Raw genomic sequence first — 23,031 nt, forward strand, 5'->3', positions numbered from 1 at the left:
ACCAGGTTCTCTTACCCAGAATCCTTTGCAAACCTCAAAATTTGGCTAAAAAACACATGTTCCTCACATTTCTGTGGCAGAAAGTTCTGGAATCGGAGAGGAGCTACAAATGTCCTTCCACCCAGCGTTCCCCCAATTCTCCCGATAAAAATGATACCTCACTTGCGTGGGTAGGCCTAGCGCCGGCGACAGTAAACACCCCAAAGCGCAACGTGGACACGTCCAAAATTTTGGAAGAAAACAGAGGTGTTTTTTACGAAGTGCCTACCTGTAGATTTTGGCCTCTAGCTCAGCCAGCACCTAGGGAAACCTACCAAACCTGTGCATTTCTGAAAACTAGAGACCTAGGGGAATCCAAGGAGGGGTGACTTGCGGGGCTCGGACCAGGTTCTCTTACCCAGAATCCTTTGCAAACCTCAAAATTTGGCTAAAAAACACATGTTCCTCACATTTCTGTGGCAGAAAGTTCTGGAATCGGAGAGGAGCCACAAATGTCCTTCCACCCAGCGTTCCCCCAAGTCTCCCGATAAAAATTATACCTCACTTGCGTGGGTAGGCCTAGCGCCGGTGACAGGAAACACCCCAAAGCGCAACGTGGACATGTCCAAAATTTTGGAAGAAAACAGAGGTGTTTTTTGCGAAGTGCCTACCTGTAGATTTTGGCCTCTAGCTCAGCCTGCACCTAGGGAAACGTACCAAACCTGTGCATTTCTGAAAACTAGAGACCTAGGGGAATCCAAGGAGGGGTGACTTGCGGGGCTCGGACCTGGTTCTGTTACCCAGAATCCTTTGCAAACCTCAAAATTTGGCTAAAAAAAACACATGTTCCTCACATTTCTGTGGCAGAAAGTTCTGGAATCTGAGAGGAGCCACAAATGTCCTCCCACCCAGCGTTCCCCCAAGTCTCCCGATAAAAATGATACCTCACTTGCGTGGGTAGGCCTAGCGCCAGCGACAGGAAACACCCCAAATCGCAACGTGGACACATCCAAAATTATGGAAGAAAACACAGGTGTTTTTTGCGAAGTGCCTTCCTGTAGATTTTGGCCTCTAGCTCAGCCGGCACCTAGGGAAACCTACTAAACCTGTGCATATCTGAAAACTAGAAACCTAGGGGAATCCAAGGAGGGGTGACTTGCGGGGCTCGGACCAGGTTCTCTTACCCAGAATCCTTTGCAACCTCAAAATTTGGCTAAAAAAAACACATGTTCCTCACATTTCTGTGGCAGAAAGTTCTGGAATCTGAGAGGAGCCACAAATTTCCTTCCACCCAGCGTTCCCCCAAGTCTCCCGATAAAAATGATACCTCACTTGCGTGGGTAGGCCTAGCGCCAGCGACAGGAAACACCCCAAAGCGCAACGTGGACACATCCAAATTATGGAAGAAAACACAGGTGTTTTTTGCGAAGTGCCTACCTGTAGATTTTGGCCTCTAGCTCAGCCGGCACCTAGGGAAACCTACCAAACCTGTGCATTCTGAAAACTAGAGACCGAGGGGAATCCAAGGAGGGGTGACTTGCGGGGCGCGGACCAGGTTCTGTTACCCAGAATCCTTTGCAAACCTCAAAATTTGGCTAAAAAACACATGTTCCTCACATTTCTGTGGCAGAAAGTTTCTGGAATCTGAGAGAAACCACAAATTCCCTTCCACCCAGCGTTCCCCCAAGTCTCCCGATAAAAATGATACCTCACTTGCGTGGGTAGGCCTGGCGCAGGCAACAGGAAACACCCCAAAGCGCAACGTGGACACGTCCAAAATTTTGGAAGAACACAGAGGTATTTTTTGCGAAGTGCCTACCTGTAGATTTTGGCCTCTAGCTCAGCCGGCACCTAGGGAAACCTACCAAACCTGTGCATTTCTGAAACTAGAGACCTAGGGGAATCCAAGGAGGGGTGACTTGCGGGGCTCGGACCAGGTTCTGTTACCCAGAATCCCTTTGCAAACCTGAAAATTTGGCTAAAAAAACACATGTTCCTCACATTTCTGTGGCAGAAAGTTCTGGAATCTGAGAGGAGCCACAAATTTCCTTCCACCCAGCGTTCCCCCAAGTCTCCCGATAAAAATGATACCTCACTTGCGTGGGTAGGCCTAGCGCCAGCGACAGGAAACACCCCAAATCACAACGTGGACACATCCAAAATATGGAAGAAAACACAGGTGTTTTTTGCGAAGTGCCTACCTGTAGATTTTGGCCTCTAGCTCAGCCGGCACCTAGGGAAACCTACCAAACCTGTGCATTTCTGAAAACTAGAGACCTAGGGAATCCAAGGAGGGGGTGACTTGCGGGGCTCGGACCAGGTTCTGTTACCCAGAATCCTTTGCAAACCTGAAAATTTGGCTAAAAAAATACATGTACCTCACATTTCTGTGGCAGAAAGTTCTGGAATCTGAGAGGAGCCACAAATTTCCTTTCACCCAGCGTTCCCCCAAGTCTCCCGATAAAAATGATACCTCACTTACGTGGGTAGGCCTAGCGCCAGCGACAGGAAACACCCCAAAGCGCAACGTGGACACATCCAAAATTATGGAAGAAAACAGAGGTGTTTTTTGCGAAGTGCCTACCTGTAGATTTTGGCCTCTAGCTCAGCCGGCACCTAGGGAAACCTACCAAACCTGTGCATTTCTGAAAACTAGAGACCTAGGGGAATCCAAGATGGGGTGACTTGTGGGGCTCGGACCAGGTTCTCTTACCCAGAATCCTTTGCAAACCTCAAAATTTGGCTAAAAAACACATGTTCCTCACATTTCTGTGGCAGAAAGTTCTGGAATCGGAGAGGAGCTACAAATGTCCTTCCACCCAGCGTTCCCCCAATTCTCCCGATAAAAATGATACCTCACTTGCGTGGGTAGGCCTAGCGCCGGCGACAGTAAACACCCCAAAGCGCAACGTGGACACGTCCAAAATTTTGGAAGAAAACAGAGGTGTTTTTTACGAAGTGCCTACCTGTAGATTTTGGCCTCTAGCTCAGCCAGCACCTAGGGAACCTACCAAACCTGTGCATTTCTGAAAACTAGAGACCTAGGGGAATCCAAGGAGGGGTGACTTGCGGGGCTCGGACCAGGTTCTCTTACCCAGAATCCTTTGCAAACCTCAAAATTTGGCTAAAAAACACATGTTCCTCACATTTCTGTGGCAGAAAGTTCTGGAATCGGAGAGGAGCCACAAATGTCCTTCCACCCAGCGTTCCCCCAAGTCTCCCGATAAAAATTATACCTCACTTGCGTGGGTAGGCCTAGCGCCGGTGACAGGAAACACCCCAAAGCGCAACGTGGACACGTCCAAAATTTTGGAAGAAAACAGAGGTGTTTTTTGCGAAGTGCCTACCTGTAGATTTTGGCCTCTAGCTCAGCCTGCACCTAGGGAAACGTACCAAACCTGTGCATTTCTGAAAACTAGAGACCTAGGGGAATCCAAGGAGGGGTGACTTGCGGGGCTCGGACCTGGTTCTGTTACCCAGAATCCTTTGCAAACCTCAAAATTTGGCTAAAAAAACACATGTTCCTCACATTTCTGTGGCAGAAAGTTCTGGAATCTGAGAGGAGCCACAAATGTCCTCCCACCCAGCGTTCCCCCAAGTCTCCCGATAAAAATGATACCTCACTTGCGTGGGTAGGCCTAGCGCCAGCGACAGGAAACACCCCAAATCGCAACGTGGACACATCCAAAATTATGGAAGAAAACACAGGTGTTTTTTGCGAAGTGCCTTCCTGTAGATTTTGGCCTCTAGCTCAGCCGGCACCTAGGGAAACCTACTAAACCTGTGCATTTCTGAAAACTAGAAACCTAGGGGAATCCAAGGAGGGGTGACTTGCGGGGCTCGGACCAGGTTCTCTTACCCAGAATCCTTTGCAAACCTCAAAATTTGGCTAAAAAAACACATGTTCCTCACATTTCTGTGGCAGAAAGTTCTGGAATCTGAGAGGAGCCACAAATTTCCTTCCACCCAGCGTTCCCCCAAGTCTCCCGATAAAAATGATACCTCACTTGCGTGGGTAGGCCTAGCGCCAGCGACAGGAAACACCCCAAAGCGCAACGTGGACACATCCAAAATTATGGAAGAAAACACAGGTGTTTTTTGCGAAGTGCCTACCTGTAGATTTTGGCCTCTAGCTCAGCCGGCACCTAGGGAAACCTACCAAACCTGTGCATTTCTGAAAACTAGAGACCGAGGGGAATCCAAGGAGGGGTGACTTGCGGGGCGCGGACCAGGTTCTGTTACCCAGAATCCTTTGCAAACCTCAAAATTTGGCTAAAAAAACACATGTTCCTCAAATTTCTGTGGCAGAAAGTTCTGGAATCTGAGAGGAACCATAAATTTCCTTCCACCCAGCGTTCCCCCAAGTCTCCCGATAAAAATGATACCTCACTTGCGTGGGTAGGCCTAGCGCCAGCGACAGGAAACACCCCAAAGCGCAACGTTGACACATCCAAAATTTTGGAAGAAAACAGAGGTGTTTTTTGCGAAGTGCCTACCTGTGGATTTTGGCCTCTAGCTCAGCCGGCACCTAGGTCAACATACCAAACCTGTGCATTTCTGAAAACTAGAGACATAGGGGAATCCAAGGAGGGGTGACTTGCGGGGCGCGGACCAGGTTCTGTTACGCAGAATCCTTTGCAAACCCCAAAATTTGGCTAGAAAAACACATGTTCCTCACATTTCTGTGGCAGAAAGTTCTGGAATCTGAGAGGAACCACAAATTTCCTTCCACCCAGCGTTCCCCCAAGTCTCCCGATAAAAATGATACCTCACTTGCGTGGGTAGGCCTAGCGCCGGCAACAGGAAACACCCCAAACCGCAACGTGGACACGTCCAAAATTTTGGAAGAAAACAGAGGTGTTTTTTGCGAAGTGCCTACCTGTAGATTTTGGCCTCTAGCTCAGCCGGCACCTAGGGAAACCTACCAAACCTGTGCATTTCTGAAAACTAGAGACCTAGGGGAATCCAAGGAGGGGTGACTTGCGGGGCTCGGACCAGGTTCTGTTACCCAGAATCCTTTGCAAACCTCAAAATTTGGCTAAAAAAACACATGTTCCTCACATTTCTGTGGCAGAAAGTTCTGGAATCTGAGAGGAGCCACAAATTTCCTTCCACCCAGCGTTCCCCCAAGTCTCCCCGATAAAAATGATACCTCACTTGCGTGGGTAGGCCTAGCGCCAGCGACAGGAAACACCCCAAATCACAACGTGGACACATCCAAAATTATGGAAGAAAACACAGGTGTTTTTTGCGAAGTGCCTACCTGTAGATTTTGGCCTCTAGCTCAGCCGGCACCTAGGGAAACCTACCAAACCTGTGCATTTCTGAAAACTAGAGACCTAGGGGAATCCAAGGAGGGGTGACTTGCGGGGCTCGGACCAGGTTCTGTTACCCAGAATCCTTTGCAAACCTCGAAATTTGGCTAAAAAAACACATGTTCCTCACATTTCTGTGGCAGAAAGTTCTGGAATCTGAGAGGAGCCACAAATTTCCTTCCACCCAGCGTTCCCTCAAGTCTCCCGATAAAAATGATACCTCACTTGCGTGGGTAGGCCTAGCGCCAGCGACAGGAAACACCCCAAAGCGCAATGTGGACACATCCAAAATTATGGAAGAAAACAGAGGTGTTTTTTGCGAAGTGCCTACCTGTAGATTTTGGCCTCTAGCTCAGCCGGCACCTAGGGAAACCTACTAAACCTGTGCATTTCTGAAAAGTAGAGACCTAGGGGAATCCAAGGAGGGGTGACTTGTGGGGCTCGGACCAGTTTCTGTTACCCAGAATCCTTTGCAAACCTTAAAATTTGGCTAAAAAAACACATGTTCCTCATATTTCTGTGGCAGAAAGTTCTGGAATATGAGAGGAGCCACACATTTCCTTCCACCCAGCGTTCCCCCAAGTCTCCTGATAAAAAGGATACCTCACTTGCGTGGGTAGGCCTAGCGCCAGCGACAGGAAACACCCCAAAACGCAACGTGGACACATCCAAAATTTGGGAAGAAAACAGAGGTGTTTTTTGCGAAGTGCTTACCGTGTAGATTTTGGCCTCTAGCTCAGCCAGCACCTAGGGAAACCTACCAAACCTGTGCATTTCTGAAACTAGAGACCTAGGGGGAATACAAGGAGGGGTGACTTGTGCGGCTCGGACCAGGTTCTGTTAACCAGAATCCTTTGCAAACCTCAAAATTTGGCTAAAAAAACACATGTTCCTCACATTTCTGTGGCAGAAAGTTCTGGAATCTGAGAGGAGCCACAAATTTCCTTCCACCCAGCGTTCCCCCAAGTCTCCCGATAAAAATGATACCTCACTTGCGTGGGTAGGCCTAGCGCCAGCGACAGGAAACACCCCAAAGTGTAACGTGGACACATCCAAAATTTTGGAAGAAAACAGAGGTGTTTTTTGCGAAGTGCCTACCTGTAGATTTTGGCCTCTAGCTCAGCCGGCACCTAGGGAAACCTACCAAACCTGTGCATTTCTGAAAACTAGAGACCTAGGGGAATCCAAGGAGGGGTGACTTGCGGGGCGCGGACCAGGTTCTGTTACCCAGAATCCTTTGCAAACCTCAAAATTTGGCTAAAAAAACACATGTTCCTCACATTTCTGTGGCAGAAAGTTCTGGAATCTGAGAGAAACCACAAATTCCCTTCCACCCAGCGTTCCCCCAAGTCTCCCGATAAAAATGATACCTCACTTGCGTGGGTAGGCCTGGCGCAGGCAACAGGAAACACCCCAAAGCGCAACGTGGACACGTCCAAAATTTTGGAAGAACACAGAGGTATTTTTTGCGAAGTGCCTACCTGTAGATTTTGGCCTCTAGCTCAGCCGGCACCTAGGGAAACCTACCAAACCTGTGCATTTCTGAAAACTAGAGACCTAGGGGAATCCAAGATGGGGTGACTTGCGGGGCTCGGACCAGGCTCTCTTACCCAGAATCCTTTGCAAACCTCAAAATTTGGCTAAAAAACACATGTTCCTCACATTTCTGTGGCAGAAAGTTCTGGAATCGGAGAGGAGCCACAAATGTCCTTCCACCCAGCGTTCCCCCAAGTCTCCCGATAAAAATGATACCTAACTTGCGTGGGTAGGCCCAGCGCCAGCGACAGGAAACACCCCAATGCGCAACGTGGACACATCCAAAATTTTGGAAGAAAACAGAGGTGTTTTTTGCGAAGTGCCTACCTGTAGATTTTGGCCTCTAGCTCAGCCGGCACCTAGGGAAAACTACCAAACCTGTGCATTTCTGAAAACTAGAGACCTAGGGGAATCCAAGGAGGGGTGACTTGCGGGGCTCGGACCAGGTTCTGTTACCCAGAATCCTTTGCAAACCTGAAAATTTGGCTAAAAAAACACATGTTCCTCACATTTCTGTGGCAGAAAGTTCTGGAATCTGAGAGGAGCCACAAATTTCCTTCCACCCAGCGTTCCCCCAAGTCTCCCGATAAAAATGATACCTCACTTGCTTGGGTAGGCCTAGCGCCAGCGACAGGAAGCACCCCAAATCACAACGTGGACACATCCAAAATTATGGAAGAAAACACAGGTGTTTTTTGCGAAGTGCCTACCTGTAGATTTTGGCCTCTAGCTCAGCCGGCACCTAGGGAAACCTACCAAACCTGTGCATTTCTGAAAACTAGAGACCTAGGGGAATCCAAGGAGGGGTGACTTGCGGGGCTCGGACCAGGTTCTGTTACCCAGAATCCTTTGCAAACCTGAAAATTTGGCTAAAAAAATACATGTACCTCACATTTCTGTGGCAGAAAGTTCTGGAATCTGAGAGGAGCCACAAATTTCCTTTCACCCAGCGTTCCCCCAAGTCTCCCGATAAAAATGATACCTCACTTACGTGGGTAGGCCTAGCGCCAGCGACAGGAAACACCCCAAAGCGCAACGTGGACACATCCAAAATTATGGAAGAAAACAGAGGTGTTTTTTGCGAAGTGCCTACCTGTAGATTTTGGCCTCTAGCTCAGCCGGCACCTAGGGAAACCTACCAAACCTGTGCATTTCTGAAAACTAGAGACCTAGGGGAATCCAAGATGGGGTGACTTGTGGGGCTCGGACCAGGTTCTCTTACCCAGAATCCTTTGCAAACCTCAAAATTTGGCTAAAAAACACATGTTCCTCACATTTCTGTGGCAGAAAGTTCTGGAATCGGAGAGGAGCTACAAATGTCCTTCCACCCAGCGTTCCCCCAATTCTCCCGATAAAAATGATACCTCACTTGCGTGGGTAGGCCTAGCGCCGGCGACAGTAAACACCCCAAAGCGCAACGTGGACACGTCCAAAATTTTGGAAGAAAACAGAGGTGTTTTTTACGAAGTGCCTACCTGTAGATTTTGGCCTCTAGCTCAGCCGGCACCTAGGGAAACCTACCAAACCTGTGCATTTCTGAAAACTAGAGACCTAGGGGAATCCAAGGAGGGGTGACTTGCGGGGCTCGGACCAGGTTCTCTTACCCAGAATCCTTTGCAAACCTCAAAATTTGGCTAAAAAACACATGTTCCTCACATTTCTGTGGCAGAAAGTTCTGGAATCGGAGAGGAGCCACAAATGTCCTTCCACCCAGCGTTCCCCCAAGTCTCCCGATAAAAATTATACCTCACTTGCGTGGGTAGGCCTAGCGCCAGCGACAGGAAACACCCCAAAGCGCAACGTGGACACATCCAAAATTTTGGAAGAAAACAGAGGTGTTTTTTGCGAAGTGCCTACCTGTAGATTTTGGCCTCTAGCTCAGCCGGCACCTAGGGAAAACTACCAAACCTGTGCATTTCTGAAAACTAGAGACCTAGGGGAATCCAAGGAGGGGTGACTTGCGGGGCTCGGACCAGGTTCTGTTACCCAGAATCCTTTGCAAACCTGAAAATTTGGCTAAAAAAACACATGTTCCTCACATTTCTGTGGCAGAAAGTTCTGGAATCTGAGAGGAGCCACAAATTTCCTTCCACCCAGCGTTCCCCAAGTCTCCCGATAAAAATGATACCTCACTTGCGTGGGTAGGCCTAGCGCCAGCGACAGGAAACACCCCAAATCACAACGTGGACACATCCAAAATTATGGAAGAAAACACAGGTGTTTTTTGCGAAGTGCCTACCTGTAGATTTTGGCCTCTAGCTCAGCCGGCACCTAGGGAAACCTACCAAACCTGTGCATTTCTGAAAACTAGAGACCTAGGGGAATCCAAGGAGGGGTGACTTGCGGGGCTCGGACCAGGTTCTGTTACCCAGAATCCTTTGCAAACCTGAAAATTTGGCTAAAAAAATACATGTACCTCACATTTCTGTGGCAGAAAGTTCTGGAATCTGAGAGGAGCCACAAATTTCCTTTCACCCAGCGTTCCCCCAAGTCTCCCGATAAAAATGATACCTCACTTACGTGGGTAGGCCTAGCGCCAGCGACAGGAAACACCCCAAAGCGCAACGTGGACACATCCAAAATTATGGAAGAAAACAGAGGTGTTTTTTGCGAAGTGCCTACCTGTAGATTTTGGCCTCTAGCTCAGCCGGCACCTAGGGAAACCTACCAAACCTGTGCATTTCTGAAAACTAGAGACCTAGGGGAATCCAAGATGGGGTGACTTGTGGGGCTCGGACCAGGTTCTCTTACCCAGAATCCTTTGCAAACCTCAAAATTTGGCTAAAAAACACATGTTCCTCACATTTCTGTGGCAGAAAGTTCTGGAATCGGAGAGGAGCTACAAATGTCCTTCCACCCAGCGTTCCCCCAATTCTCCCGATAAAAATGATACCTCACTTGCGTGGGTAGGCCTAGCGCCGGCGACAGTAAACACCCCAAAGCGCAACGTGGACACGTCCAAAATTTTGGAAGAAAACAGAGGTGTTTTTTACGAAGTGCCTACCTGTAGATTTTGGCCTCTAGCTCAGCCGGCACCTAGGGAAACCTACCAAACCTGTGCATTTCTGAAAACTAGAGACCTAGGGGAATCCAAGGAGGGGTGACTTGCGGGGCGCGGACCAGGTTCTCTTACCCAGAATCCTTTGCAAACCTCAAAATTTGGCTAAAAAACACATGTTCCTCCCATTTCTGTGGCAGAAAGTTCTGGAATCGGAGAGGAGCCACAAATGTCCTTCCACCAGCGTTCCCCCAAGTCTCCCGATAAAAATTATACCTCACTTGCGTGGGTAGGCCTAGCGCCGGCGACAGGAAACACCCCAAAGCGCAACGTGGACACGTCCAAAATTTTGGAAGAAAACAGAGGTGTTTTTTTGCGAAGTGCCTACCTGTAGATTTTGGCCTCTAGCTCAGCCGGCACCTAGGGAAAACTACCAAACCTGTGCATTTCTGAAAACTAGAGACCTAGGGGAATCCAAGGAGGGGTGACTTGCGGGGCTCGGACCTGGTTCTGTTACCCAGAATCCTTTGCAAACCTCAAAATTTGGCTAAAAAAACACATGTTCCTCACATTTCTGTGGCAGAAAGTTCTGGAACCTGAGAGGAGCCACAAATTTCCTCCCACCCAGCGTTCCCCTAAGTCTCCCGATAAAAATGATACCTCACTTGCGTGGGTAGGCCTAGCGCCAGCGACAGGAAACACCCCAAATCGCAACGTGGACACATCCAAAATTTTGGAAGAAAACAGAGGTGTTTTTTGCGAAGTGCCTACCTGTAGATTTTGGCCTCTAGCTCAGCCGGCACCTAGGGAAAACTACCAAACCTGTGCATTTCTGAAAACTAGAGACCTAGGGGGAATCCAAGGAGGGGTGACTTGCGGGGCTCGGACCAGGTTCTGTTACCCAGAATCCTTTGCAAACCTGAAAATTTGGCTAAAAAAACACATGTTCCTCACATTTCTGTGGCAGAAAGTTCTGGAATCTGAGAGGAGCCACAAATTTCCTTCCACCCAGCGTTCCCCCAAGTCTCCCGATAAAAATGATACCTCACTTGCGTGGGTAGGCCTAGCGCCAGCGACAGGAAACACCCCAAATCACAACGTGGACACATCCAAAATTATGGAAGAAAACACAGGTGTTTTTTGCGAAGTGCCTACCTGTAGATTTTGGCCTCTAGCTCAGCCGGCACCTAGGGAAACCTACCAAACCTGTGCATTTCTGAAAACTAGAGACCTAGGGGAATTCAAGGAGGGGTGACTTGCGGGGCTCGGACCAGGTTCTGTTACCCAGAATCCTTTGCAAACCTGAACATTTGGCTAAAAAAATACATGTACCTCACATTTCTGTGGCAGAAAGTTCTGGAATCGGAGAGGAGCCACAAATGTCCTTCCACCCAGCGTTCCCCCAAGTCTCCCGATAAAAATTATACCTCACTTGCGTGGGTAGGCCTAGCGCCGGCGACAGGAAACACCCCAAAGCGCAACGTGGACACGTCCAAAATTTTGGAAGAAAACAGAGGTGTTTTTTGCGAAGTGCCTACCTGTAGATTTTGGCCTCTAGCTCAGCCGGCACCTAGGGAAAACTACCAAACCTGTGCATTTCTGAAAACTAGAGACCTAGGGGAATCCAAGGAGGGGTGACTTGCGGGGCTCGGACCTGGTTCTGTTACCCAGAATCCTTTGCAAACCTCAAAATTTGGCTAAAAAAACACATGTTCCTCACATTTCTGTGGCAGAAAGTTCTGGAATCTGAGAGGAGCCACAAATTTCCTCCCACCCAGCGTTCCCCCAAGTCTCCCGATAAAAATGATACCTCACTTGCGTGGGTAGGCCTAGCGCCAGCGACAGGAAACACCCCAAATCGCAACGTGGACACATCCAAAATTATGGAAGAAAACACAGGTGTTTTTTGCGAAGTGCCTACCTGTAGATTTTGGCCTCTAGCTCAGCCGGCACCTAGGGAAACCTACTAAACCTGTGCATTTCTGAAAACTAGAAACCTAGGGGAATCCAAGGAGGGGTGACTTGCGGGGCTCGGACCAGGTTCTCTTACCCAGAATCCTTTGCAAACCTCAAAATTTGGCTAAAAAAACACATGTTCCTCACATTTCTGTGGCAGAAAGTTCTGGAATCTGAGAGGAGCCACAAATTTCCTTCCACCCAGCGTTCCCCCAAGTCTCCCGATAACAATGATACCTCACTTGCGTGGGTAGGCCTAGCGCCAGCGACAGGAAACACCCCAAAGCGCAACGTGGACACATCAAAAATTATGGAAAAAAACACAGGTGTTTTTTTGCGAAGTGCCTACCTGTAGATTTTGGCCTCTAGCTCAGCCGGCACCTAGGGAAACCTACCAAATCTGTGCATTTCTGAAAACTAGAGACATAGGGGAATCCAAGGAGGGGTGACTTGCGGGGCTCGGACCAGGTTCTGTTACCCAGAATCCTTTGCAAACCTGAAAATTTGGCTAAAAAAACACATGTTCCTCACATTTCTGTGGCAGAAAGTTCTGGAATCTGAGAGGAGCCACAAATTTCCTTCCACCCAGCGTTCCCCCAAGTCTCCCGATAAAAATGATACCTCACTTGCGTGGGTAGGCCTAGCGCCAGCGACAGGAAACACCCCAAATCACAACGTGGACACATCCAAAATTATGGAAGAAAACACAGGTGTTTTTTGCGAAGTGCCTACCTGTAGATTTTGGCCTCTAGCTCAGCCGGCACCTAGGGAAACCTACCAAACCTGTGCATTTCTGAAAACTAGAGACCTAGGGGAATCCAAGGAGGGGTGACTTGCGGGGCTCGGACCAGGTTCTGTTACCCAGAATCCTTTGCAAACCTGAAAATTTGGCTAAAAAAATACATGTACCTCACATTTCTGTGGCAGAAAGTTCTGGAATCGGAGAGGAGCCACAAATGTCCTTCCACCCAGCGTTCCCCCAAGTCTCCCGATAAAAATTATACCTCACTTGCGTGGGTAGGCCTAGCGCCGGCGACAGGAAACACCCCAAAGCGCAACGTGGACACGTCCAAAATTTTGGAAGAAAACAGAGGTGTTTTTTGCGAAGTGCCTACCTGTAGATTTTGGCCTCTAGCTCAGCCGGCACCTAGGGAAAACTACCAAACCTGTGCATTTCTGAAAACTAGAGACCTAGGGGAATCCAAGGAGGGGTGACTTGCGGGGCTCGGACCTGGTTCTGTTACCCAGAATCCTTTGCAAACCTCAAAATTTGGCTAAAAAAACACATGTTCCTCACATTTCTGTGGCAGAAAGTTCTGGAATCTGAGAGGAGCCACAAATTTCCTCCCACCCAGCGTTCCCCCAAGTCTCCCGATAAAAATGATACCTCACTTGCGTGGGTAGGCCTAGCGCCAGCGACAGGAAACACCCCAAATCGCAACGTGGACACATCCAAAATTATGGAAGAAAACACAGGTGTTTTTTGCGAAGTGCCTACCTGTAGATTTTGGCCTCTAGCTCAGCCGGCACCTAGGGAAACCTACTAAACCTGTGCATTTCTGAAAACTAGAAACCTAGGGGAATCCAAGGAGGGGTGACTTGCGGGGCTCGGACCAGGTTCTCTTACCCAGAATCCTTTGCAAACCTCAAAATTTGGCTAAAAAAACACATGTTCCTCACATTTCTGTGGCAGAAAGTTCTGGAATCTGAGAGGAGCCACAAATTTCCTTCCACCCAGCGTTCCCCCAAGTCTCCCGATAAAAATGATACCTCACTTGCGTGGGTAGGCCTAGCGCCAGCGACAGGAAACACCCCAAAGCGCAACGTGGACACATCAAAAATTATGGAAAAAAACACAGGTGTTTTTTGCGAAGTGCCTACCTGTAGATTTTGGCCTCTAGCTCAGCCGGCACCTAGGGAAACCTACCAAATCTGTGCATTTCTGAAAACTAGAGACCTAGGGGAATCCAAGGAGGGGTGACTTGCGGGGCTCGGACCAGCTTCTGTTACCCAGAATCCTTTGCAAACTTCCAAATTTGGCTAAAAAAACACATGTTCCTCACATTTCTGTGGCAGAAAGTTCTGGAATCTGAGAGGAGCCACAAATTTCCTTCCACCCAGCGTTCCCCCAAGTCTCCCGATAAAAATGATACCTCACTTGCGTGGGTAGGCCTAGCGCCAGCGACAGGAAACACCCCAAAGCGCAACGTGGACACATCCAAAATTATGGAAGAAAACACAGGTGTTTTTTGCGAAGTGCCTACCTGTAGATTTTGGCCTCTAGCTCAGCCGGCACCTAGGGAAACCTACCAAACCTGTGCATTTCTGAAAACTAGAGACCGAGGGGAATCCAAGGAGGGGTGACTTGCGGGGCGCGGACCAGGTTCTGTTACCCAGAATCCTTTGCAAACCTCAAAATTTGGCTAAAAAAACACATGTTCCTCAAATTTCTGTGGCAGAAAGTTCTGGAATCTGAGAGGAACCATAAATTTCCTTCCACCCAGCGTTCCCCCAAGTCTCCCGATAAAAATGATACCTCACTTGCGTGGGTAGGCCTAGCGCCAGCGACAGGAAACACCCCAAAGCGCAACGTTGACACATCTAAAATTTTGGAAGAAAACAGAGGTGTTTTTTGCGAAGTGCCTACCTGTAGATTTTGGCCTCTAGCTCAGCCGGCACCTAGGTCAACATACCAAACCTGTGCATTTCTGAAACTAGAGACATAGGGGAATCCAAGGAGGGGTGACTTGCGGGGCGCGGACCAGGTTCTGTTACGCAGAATCCTTTGCAAACCCCAAAATTTGGCTAGAAAAACACATGTTCCTCACATTTCTGTGGCAGAAAGTTCTGGAATCTGAGAGGAACCACAAATTTCCTTCCACCCAGCGTTCCCCCAAGTCTCCCGATAAAAATGATACCTCACTTGCGTGGGTAGGCCTAGCGCCGGCAACAGGAAACACCCTAAACCGCAACGTGGACACGTCCAAAATTTTGGAAGAAAACAGAGGTGTTTTTTGCGAAGTGCCTACCTGTAGATTTTGGCCTCTAGCTCAGCCGGCACCTAGGGAAACCTACCAAACCTGTGCATTTCTGAAAACTAGAGACCTAGGGGAATCCAAGGAGGGGTGACTTGCGGGGCTCGGACCAGGTCCTGTTACCCAGAATCCTTTGCAAACCTCAAAATTTGGCTAAAAAACACATGTTCCTCACATTTCTGTGGCAGAAAGTTCTGGAATCTGAGTGGAGCCACAAATTTCCTTCCACCCAGCGTTCCCCCAAGTCTCCCGATAAAAATGATACCTCACTTGCGTGGGTAGGCCTGGCGCCGGCAACAAGAAACACCCCAAAGCGCAACGTGGACACGTCCAAAATTTTGGAAGAACACAGAGGTATTTTTTGCGAAGTGCCTACCTGTAGATTGTGGCCTCTAGCTCAGCCGGCACCTAGGGAAACCTACCAAACCTGTGCATTTCTGAAAACTAGAGACCTAGGGGAATCCAAGATGGGGTGACTTGCGGGGCTCGGACCAGGTTCTCTTACCCAGAATCCTTTGCAAACCTCAAAATTTGGCTAAAAAACACATGTTCCTCACATTTCTGTGGCAGAAAGTTCTGGAATCGGAGAGGAGCCACAAATGTCCTTCCACCCAGCGTTCCCCCAAGTCTCCCGATAAAAATGATACCTAACTTGCGTGGGTAGGCCTAGCGCCAGCGACAGGAAACACCCCAAAGCGCAACGTGGACACATCCAAAATTTGGGAAGAAAACAGAGGTGTTTTTTGCGAAGTGCCTACCTGTAGATTTTGGCCTCTAGCTCAGCCGGCACCTAGGGAAACCTACCAAACCTGTGCATTTCTGAAAACTAGAGACCTAGGGGAATCCAAGGAGGGGTGACTTGCGGGGCTCGGACCAGGTTCTGTTACCCAGAATCCTTTGCAAACCTCAAAATTTGGCTAAAAAAACACATGTTCCTCACATTTCTGTGGCAGAAAGTTCTGGAATCTGAGAGGAGCCACAAATTTCCTTCTACCCAGCGTTCCCCAAGTCTCCCGATAAAAATGATACCTCACTTGCGTGGGTAGGCCTAGCGCCAGCGACAGGAAACACCCCAAATCACAACGTGGACACATCCAAAATTATGGAAGAAAACACAGGTGTTTTTTGCGAAGTGCCTACCTGTAGATTTTGGCCTCTAGCTCAGCCGGCACCTAGGGAAACCTACCAAACCTGTGCATTTCTGAAAACTAGAGACCTAGGGGAATCCAAGGAGGGGTGACTTGCGGGGCTCGGACCAGGTTCTGTTACCCAGAATCCTTTGCAAACCTCAAAATTTGGCTAACAAAACACATGTTCCTCACATTTCTGTGGCAGAAAGTTCTTGAATCTGATAGGAGCCACAAATTGTCCTTCCACCCAGCGTTCCCCCAAGTCTCCCGATAAAAATGATACCTCACTTGCGTGGGTAGGCCTAGCGCCAGCGACAGGAAACACCCCAAATCACAACGTGGACACATCCAAAATTATGGAAGAAAACACAGGTGTTTTTTGCGAAGTGCCTACCTGTAGATTTTGGCCTCTAGCTCAGCCGGCACCTACGGAAACCTACCAAACCTGTGCATTTCTGAAAACTAGAGACCTAGGGGAATCCAAGGAGGGGTGACTTGCGGGGCTCGGACCAGGTTCTGTTACCCAGAATCCTTTGCAAACCTGAAAATTTGGCTAAAAAAACACATGTTCCTCACATTTCTGTGGCAGAAAGTTCTGGAATCTGAGAGGAGCCACAAATTTCCTTCCACCCAGCGTTCCCCCAAGTCTCCCGATAAAAATGATACCTCACTTGCGTGGGTAGGCCTAGCGCCAGCGACAGGAAACACCCCAAAGCGCAACGTGGACACATCCAAAATTATGGAAGAAAACAGAGGTGGTTTTTGCGAAGTGCCTACCTGTAGATTTTGGCCTCTAGCTCAGCCGGCACCTAGGGAAACCTACCAAGCCTGTGCATTTCTGAAAACTAGAGACCTAGGGGAATCCAAGATGGGGTGACATGCGGGGCTCGGACCAGGTTCTCTTACCCAGAATCCTTTGCAAACCTCAAAATTTGGCTAAAAAACACATGTTCCTCACATTTCTGTGGCAGAAAGTTCTTGAATCTGATAGGAGCCACAAATTTCCTTCCACCCAGCGTTTCCCCAAGTCTCCCGATAAAAATGATACCTCACTTGCGTGGGTAGGCCTAGCGCCAGCGACAGGAAACACCCCAAAGCGCAACGTGGACACATCCAAAATTATGGAAGAAAACAGAGGTGTTTTTTGCGAAGTGCCTACCTGTAGATTTTGGCCTCTAGCTCAGCCGGCACCTAGGGAAACCTACCAAACCTGTGCATTTCTGAAAACTAGAGACCAAGGGGAATCCAAGGAGGGGTGACTTGCGGGCTCGGACCAGGTTCTGTTACCCAGAATCCTTTGCAAACCTCAAAATTTGGCTAAAAAAACACATGTTCCTCACATTTCTGTGGCAGAAAGTTCTGGAATCTGAGAGGAGCCACAAATTTCCTTCCACCCAGCGTTCCCCCAAGTCTCCCGATAAAAATGATACCTCACTTGCGTGGGTAGGCCTAGCGCCAGCGACAGGAAACACCCCAAATCACAACGTGGACACATCCAAAATTATGGAAGAAAACACAGGTGTTTTTTGCGAAGGGCCTACCTCTAGATTTTGGCCTCTAGCTCAGCCGGCACCTAGGGAAACCTACCAAACCTGTGCATTTCTGAAAACTAGAGACCTAGGGGAATCCAAGGAGGGGTGACTTGCGGGGCTCGGACCAGGTTCTGTTACCCAGAATCCTTTGCAAACCTCAAAATTTGGTTAAAAAAAACACATGTTCCTCACATTTCTGTGGCAGAAAGTTCTGGAATCTGAGAGGAGCCACAAATTTCCTTCCACCCAGCGTTCCCCCAAGTCTCCCGATAAAAATGATACCTCACTTGCGTGGGTAGGCCTAGCGCCAGCGACAGGAAACACCCCAAAGCGCAATGTGGACACATCCAAAATTATGGAAGAAAACAGAGGTGTTTTTTGCGAAGTGCCTACCTGTAGATTTTGGCCTCTAGCTCAGCCGACACCTAGGGAAACCGACCAAACCTGTGCATTTCTGAAAAGTAGAGACCTAGGGGAATCCAAGGAGGGGTGACTTGTGGGGCTCGGACCAGTTTCTGTTACCCAGAATCCTTTGCAAACCTCAAAATTTGGCTAAAAAAACACATGTTCCTCATATTTCTGTGGCAGAAAGTTCTGGAATATGAGAGGAGCCACAAATTTCCTTCCACCCAGCGTTCCCCCAAGTCTCCTGATAAAAAGGATACCTCACTTGCGTGGGTAGGCCTAGCGCCAGCGACAGGAAACACCCAAAACGCAACGTGGACACATCCAAAATTTGGGAAGAAAACAGAGGTGTTTTTTGCGAAGTGCTTACCGTGTAGATTTTGGCCTCTAGCTCAGCCAGCACCTAGGGAAACCTACCAAACCTGTGCATTTCTGAAAACTAGAGACCTAGGGGAATCCAAGGAGGGGTGACTTGTGGGGCTCGGACCAGGTTCTGTTACCCAGAATCCTTTGCAAACCTCAAAAATTTGGCTAAAAAAACACATGTTCCTCACATTTCTGTGGCAGAAAGTTCTGGAATCTGAGAGGAGCCACAAATTTCCTTCCACCCAGCGTTCCCCCAAGTCTCCCGATAAAAATGATACCTCACTTGCGTGGGTAGGCCTAGCGCCAGCGACAGGAAACACCCCAAAGCGCAACGTTGACACATCTAAAATTTTGGAAGAAAACAGAGGTGTTTTTTGCGAAGTGCCTACCTGTAGATTTTGGCCTCTAGCTCAGCCGGCACCTAGGTCAACATACCAAACCTGTGCATTTCTGAAAACTAGAGACATAGGGGAATCCAAGGAGGGGTGACTTGCGGGGCGCGGACCAGGTTCTGTTACGCAGAATCCTTTGCAAACCCCAAAATTTGGCTAGAAAAACACATGTTCCTCACATTTCTGTGGCAGAAAGTTCTGGAATCTGAGAGGAACCACAAATTTCCTTCCACCCAGCGTTCCCCCAAGTCTCCCGATAAAAATGATACCTCACTTGCGTGGGTAGGCCTAGCGCCGGCAACAGGAAACACCCTAAACCGCAACGTGGACACGTCCAAAATTTTGGAAGAAAACAGAGGTGTTTTTTGCGAAGTGCCTACCTGTAGATTTTGGCCTCTAGCTCAGCCGGCACCTAGGGAAACCTACCAAACCTGTGCATTTCTGAAAACTAGAGACCTAGGGGAATCCAAGGAGGGGTGACTTGCGGGGCTCGGACCAGGTCCTGTTACCCAGAATCCTTTGCAAACCTCAAAATTTGGCTAAAAAACACATGTTCCTCACATTTCTGTGGCAGAAAGTTCTGGAATCTGAGTGGAGCCACAAATTTCCTTCCACCCAGCGTTCCCCCAAGTCTCCCGATAAAAATGATACCTCACTTGCGTGGGTAGGCCTGGCGCCGGCAACAGGAAACACCCCAAAGCGCAACGTGGACACGTCCAAAATTTTGGAAGAACACAGAGGTATTTTTTGCGAAGTGCCTACCTGTAGATTGTGGCCTCTAGCTCAGCCGGCACCTAGGGAAACCTACCAAACCTGTGCATTTCTGAAAACTAGAGACCTAGGGGAATCCAAGATGGGGTGACTTGCGGGGCTCGGACCAGGTTCTCTTACCCAGAATCCTTTGCAAACCTCAAAATTTGGCTAAAAAACACATGTTCCTCACATTTCTGTGGCAGAAAGTTCTGGAATCGGAGAGGAGCCACAAATGTCCTTCCACCCAGCGTTCCCCCAAGTCTCCCGATAAAAATGATACCTAACTTGCGTGGGTAGGCCTAGCGCCAGCGACAGGAAACACCCCAAAGCGCAACGTGGACACATCCAAAATTTGGGAAGAAAACAGAGGTGTTTTTTGCGAAGTGCCTACCTGTAGATTTTGGCCTCTAGCTCAGCCGGCACCTAGGGAAACCTACCAAACCTGTGCATTTCTGAAAACTAGAGACCTAGGGGAATCCAAGGAGGGGTGACTTGCGGGGCTCGGACCAGGTTCTGTTACCCAGAATCCTTTGCAAACCTCAAAATTTGGCTAAAAAAAACACATGTTCCTCACATTTCTGTGGCAGAAAGTTCTGGAATCTGAGAGGAGCCACAAATTTCCTTCTACCCAGCGTTCCCCCAAGTCTCCCGATAAAAATGATACCTCACTTGCGTGGGTAGGCCTAGCGCCAGCGACAGGAAACACCCCAAATCACAACGTGGACACATCCAAAATTATGGAAGAAAACACAGGTGTTTTTTGCGAAGTGCCTACCTGTAGATTTTGGCCTCTAGCTCAGCCGGCACCTAGGGAAACCTACCAAACCTGTGCATTTCTGAAAACTAGAGACCTAGGGGAATCCAAGGAGGGGTGACTTGCGGGGCTCGGACCAGGTTCTGTTACTCAGAATCCTTTGCAAACCTCAAAATTTGGCTAACAAAACACATGTTCCTCACATTTCTGTGGCAGAAAGTTCTTGAATCTGATAGGAGCCACAAATTTCCTTCCACCCAGCGTTCCCCCAAGTCTCCCGATAAAAATGATACCTCACTTGCGTGGGTAGGCCTAGCGCCAGCGACAGGAAACACCCCAAATCACAACGTGGACACATCCAAAATTATGGAAGAAAACACAGGTGTTTTTTGCGAAGTGCCTACCTGTAGATTTTGGCCTCTAGCTCAGCCGGCACCTAGGGAAACCTACCAAACCTGTGCATTTCTGAAAACTAGAGACCTAGGGGAATCCAAGGAGGGGTGACTTGCGGGGCTCGGACCAGGTTCTGTTACCCAGAATCCTTTGCAAACCTGAAAATTTGGCTAAAAAAACACATGTTCCTCACATTTCTGTGGCAGAAAGTTCTGGAATCTGAGAGGAGCCACAAATTTCCTTCCACCCAGCGTTCCCCCAAGTCTCCCGATAAAAATGATACCTCATTTGCGTGGGTAGGCCTAGCGCCAGCGATAGGAAACACCCCAAAGCGCAACGTGGACACATCCAAAATTATGGAAGAAAACAGAGGTGGTTTTTGCGAAGTGCCTACCTGTAGATTTTGGCCTCTAGCTCAGCCGGCACCTAGGGAAACCTACCAAGCCTGTGCATTTCTGAAAACTAGAGACCTAGGGGAATCCAAGATGGGGTGACATGCGGGGCTCGGACCAGGTTCTCTTACCCAGAATCCTTTGCAAACCTCAAAATTTGGCTAAAAAACACATGTTCCTCACATTTCTGTGGCAGAAAGTTCTTGAATCTGATAGGAGCCACAAATTTCCTTCCACCCAGCGTTTCCCCAAGTCTCCCGATAAAAATGATACCTCACTTGCGTGGGTAGGCCTAGCGCCAGCGACAGGAAACACCCCAAAGCGCAACGTGGACACATCCAAAATTATGGAAGAAAACAGAGGTGTTTTTTGCGAAGTGCCTACCTGTAGATTTTGGCCTCTAGCTCAGGCCGGCACCTAGGGAAACCTACCAAACCTGTGCATTTCTGAAAACTAGAGACCAAGGGGAATCCAAGGAGGGGTGACTTGCGGGGCTCGGACCAGGTTCTGTTACCCAGAATCCTTTGCAAACCTCAAAATTTGGCTAAAAAAACACATGTTGCTCACATTTCTGTGGCAGAAAGTTCTGGAATCTGAGAGGAGCCACAAATTTCCTTCCACCCAGCGTTCCCCCAAGTCTCCCGATAAAAATGATACCTCACTTGCGTGGGTAGGCCTAGCGCCAGCGACAGGAAACACCCCAAATCACAACGTGGACACATCCAAAATTATGGAAGAAAACACAGGTGTTTTTTGCGAAGGGCCTACCTCTAGATTTTGGCCTCTAGCTCAGCCGGCACCTAGGGAAACCTACCAAACCTGTGCATTTCTGAAAACTAGAGACCTAGGGGAATCCAAGGAGGGGTGACTTGCGGGGCTCGGACCAGGTTCTGTTACCCAGAATCCTTTGCAAACCTCAAAATTTGGTTAAAAAAACACATGTTCCTCACATTTCTGTGGCAGAAAGTTCTGGAATCTGAGAGGAGCCACAAATTTCCTTCCACCCAGCGTTCCCCCAAGTCTCCCGATAAAAATGATACCTCACTTGCGTGGGTAGGCCTAGCGCCAGCGACAGGAAACACCCCAAAGCGCAATGTGGACACATCCAAAATTATGGAAGAAAACAGAGGTGTTTTTTGCGAAGTGCCTACCTGTAGATTTTGGCCTCTAGCTCAGCCGACACCTAGGAAACCGACCAAACCTGTGCATTTCTGAAAAGTAGAGACCTAGGGGAATCCAAGGAGGGGTGACTTGTGGGGCTCGGACCAGTTTCTGTTACCCAGAATCCTTTGCAAACCTCAAAATTTGGCTAAAAAAACACATGTTCCTCATATTTCTGTGGCAGAAAGTTCTGGAATATGAGAGGAGCCACAAATTTCCTTCCACCCAGCGTTCCCCCAAGTCTCCTGATAAAAAGGATACCTCACTTGCGTGGGTAGGCCTAGCGCCAGCGACAGGAAACACCCCAAAGTGTAACGTGGGACACATCCAAAATTTTGGAAGAAAACAGAGGTGTTTTTTGCGAAGTGCCTACCTGTAGATTTTGGCCTCTAGCTCAGCCGGCACCTAGGGAAACCTACCAAACCTGTGCATTTCTGAAACTAGAGACCTAGGGGAATCCAAGGAGGGGTGACTTGCGGGGCGCGGACCAGGTTCTGTTACCCAGAATCCTTTGCAAACCTCAAAATTTGGCTAAAAAAACACATGTTCCTCACATTTCTGTGGCAGAAAGTTCTGGGAATCTGAGAGAAACCACAAATTCCCTTCCACCCAGCGTTCCCCCAAGTCTCCCGATAAAATGATACCTCACTTGTGTGGGTAGGCCTGGCGCAGGCAACAGGAAACACCCCAAAGCGCAACGTGGACACGTCCAAAATTTTGGAAGAACACAGAGGTATTTTTTGCGAAGTGCCTACCTGTAGATTTTGGCCTCTAGCTCAGCCGGCACCTAGGGAAACCTACCAAACCTGTGCATTTCTGAAAACTAGAGACCTAGGGGAATCCAAGGAGGGGTGACTTGCGGGCTCGGACCAGGTTCTGTTACCCAGAATCCTTTGCAAACCTCAAAATTTGGCTAACAAAACACATGTTCCTC

Source organism: Pleurodeles waltl, chromosome 2_2, assembly GCF_031143425.1.
Source record: "Pleurodeles waltl isolate 20211129_DDA chromosome 2_2, aPleWal1.hap1.20221129, whole genome shotgun sequence".
NCBI classification, from domain to species: domain Eukaryota; kingdom Metazoa; phylum Chordata; class Amphibia; order Caudata; family Salamandridae; genus Pleurodeles; species Pleurodeles waltl.